Source organism: Formica exsecta, unplaced genomic scaffold, assembly GCF_003651465.1.
Source record: "Formica exsecta isolate Colony F162 unplaced genomic scaffold, ASM365146v1 scaffold135, whole genome shotgun sequence".
Classification (NCBI taxonomy): Eukaryota; Metazoa; Arthropoda; class Insecta; order Hymenoptera; family Formicidae; genus Formica; species Formica exsecta.
Genome location: NW_021848683.1, coordinates 115,932 through 119,312, shown reverse-complemented (window position 1 = coordinate 119,312; position 3,381 = coordinate 115,932).

The window sequence follows — 3,381 nt, the reverse complement described above, 5'->3', positions numbered from 1 at the left end:
TGTAGACTATATATAAAAATTATTAATACTATCTAAAATTTGAGCAAATATATTAAATTATTTTTAAGCATACGTTTTTAATTTTTTACAATTATTGAGATAATTTTTCAATTATTAATTGCTTAAAGAAATTATAAATTTCAATCGCTACTTCAAAATAAATACCGAAAATCCTGTACAGCAGCATTGTCCGTATTCTCGTCGAGCGTTGAAATCTTTCGTTCTTTCCACAACCAGCTTCTTCTATTTTATCACTTGTATTGCGAACAAATATAACTTCACTATTTTTTTCTTTTTTGTTGGCTGTTCGTTTTGCTTAATAAAATGATAGATTAGAAAAGAGAAGAGAACATTTTGCTAGTGAAAAAAAAGATCTGCTATACTTGATGTCATCGTAGAATTCGTAAATTGATCGTGAGCATATTTGCGCTGACACACAATAACATTACATATGTAGAAAATTGTGCGCATTATCGTATGTTTCAAAAAGATGCGCGATAGATAAACTTGTCACGTCACTTATCTTACTACCCTAACAATCATCAGTGTGCGGAAGGGATATGCGCGTATAGACAATAGCAATTTTTCTCGAGGGGCAAAAGTAAGCCATCCACTCGGCCGAATAATATTCAGCACGACTACAATCTTCCTTTTTCGAGGTTGAAATTAGTAATCGCCGAACATGAAGACAAATTGGAACAGTGGTATAGATTACGGCTTTTCTGCCGTAAGATCAATGATGTGGATACTTGGTTTATGGCCTTTGCAGAATGATGCAATTTGCACTGTTCAGTGGCTTGTAATATTTACGGCAGTGGTAAGATAATGTAACATAACGTAAAATAATGTAACTTACAACATACAAGTTACTGCCGCCTTAAATGGTAAGAAGAAAAAATCATTTACACGCAAATTTCCTATTAGAAATCAATAGAGCAATAAAATTGTAACAATCTGTTTAAATCTTTTTCAAAATTAGCTTAAGGATTAAATCATTTATATAAGCAATATTATATAATATTATATATAAAAATATTTAAATATTATATACATATAAATATAAAGAACCCCGCACTAATTATATGGAAAATCTGTCCCGGTCAAATCAATTGGTTTTTACATATGTTGTAGCTTATGACCTACTGAACAAAAGATGTAATGGGCACAAAGCTCAATAATGGACAGTTATCGAGTTATAACCAGTCAAACATGAAAAAGTCGGGCTGCCAAATAGTCAAATCTCGGAAGGTATTGATCTTTTTGAAAAATGTTTGAAACAATAGTACGGTTTTACAAAATCTGTTAGTTGGTGACATTATTTGTGAATTTTGAATGACCTTGAAAAGCTCCGTGAACAAAAATCTTCCACAAAAATGCCTATTTTTTATTATATTCGTGTAGCTAAATTCGAGACGTTTTCAAAATATTTTTGATGAACCTTTTTTCTACTAAAACTTCTTGAGAAATAATATACACGATTTACCATCTCTGGTTATGAGATTTGACTATTGGTACATTTCAGGTTCGTCTAGCAAGATCTTATATTCAAGATAAGATGCAGCGTGATGCACAAGAAGAATTTCAATTGGATTCGTTGTTTGATGAACAAGGTTTCATAAGGGTGCGAGTGTTTTCACGATTCCGTAATGCTACAAAACATCAAATATTTATAGCTTACAACATAACAGATGCAGATAATATAGATGATGAGAGGGAGACGATTTTTGGTTATTACTGCACCTGTAAGTCAGGCGCACATGTGCACATGTAACCAGCGTATTGTGGTATTTAGGATATGCACGACACCAGCCCAATGTTCGTTATCCCTCTTCATCATTATTGAACACAATATTAGATGCCGCTCAGAGACCACCACAGCAGGATCCAAATAATGAGTAATATACAATAAGATCATTTATTTTATTACCCCACACATACACACACACACACATACACACACAGCAGAGAGGGTTTGGAGTCAAAAAATACTACGGGAGTGACGAACCGTGGGGTCCTTATCTCTGCTGTGACACATAAAGATTTTTGTTCACGGAGCTTTTCAAGGTCATTCAAAATTCACAAATAATGTCACCAACTAACAGATTTTGTAAAACCCTACTATGTTTGTTTCAAACATTTTTCAAAAAAATCAATACCTTCCGAGATTTGACTATTCGCCAGTCCGAATTTTTCATGTTTGACTGGTTATAACTCGATAACTGTCCATTATTGAGCTTTGTGCCCATTACATCTTTTGTTCAGTAGGTCATAAGCTACAACATATGTAAAAACCAATTGATTTGACCGGGACAGATTTTCCATATGATTAGTGCGGGGTTCTTTCTTATATCTGTAATCAAAATAAAATTTTATATATCTTACATACACACTTATACATATTTTTATACAAATTTTATAATAGATAAAAAATTATGGTAATTATGCAAAGAAAGGGAGCCACTACCGATTTCGATAATTTTGAAATATGTTATCAAGGTCATCACCCTGAGTAATGTTGTGAAGGTTTTAGCTGGCGCTCGTTGTTTATTAAAAAGTTATTAGCAAAAAAAGTAGTTACAGCCTGTTTTATTTTCCAATATTTCCAACTTTTCCGCATACAAAAGTCTAATTCTGACTGCATTACCATCGGAAAATCCGTATATGAGATGTATGTCCGCCATTTAATTGTTTGACTAAGCCATAATTTTTTTAAATGTAGACTATTGCGTTAATAACGCTAACGTACGATACGAATACTTTACTTTCACTGAGCACAAGATACGAACCGTACTATTTACAATACAAATAACACGTGTTTATGTTTATAGATTAGCAAGACCTCAAATCCTTATCTTGCAGACAAACAGCAAACCGATAATCAAGTATGCTATCTTAACTCTGTTAGAAAATAAAACAGGCCGTAATTCGGAAACAAGGTCATATTGGACATATGTTTATATGAACTTTTTTTCTTATTTTTGTATCCTAAATCCACCAGTGCAATATTTCCTACTTATCAGGAAACACTCTGTATATACAGGGTGTCTTAGACCACCCGTACACCTCTTTTCTTTCAAAAACTAAGCATTTTAGAGAAAAATGTTTCAGACAAAAGTTGTATGGTTTTGAGGGGGACATAAGAAGGTGTCATTAATTTGACCTTGAATAGTTTCTTGAAGATCACGTCAAGGTCACCTTCAATTTTTTAAATGGAACTGCCTACTTTTTATTGCATATTCTTGTAGCTAATCTCGAGAGCTTTTCAAAACACTATAATAAAGTATTTTTTCATTAAGTACTTTTTGAGTTATTTTATATTTTAATCTGACATATTTTGATATAAAAAATAAAATATTTCGTAAAATATTCAGTTTTCGATTA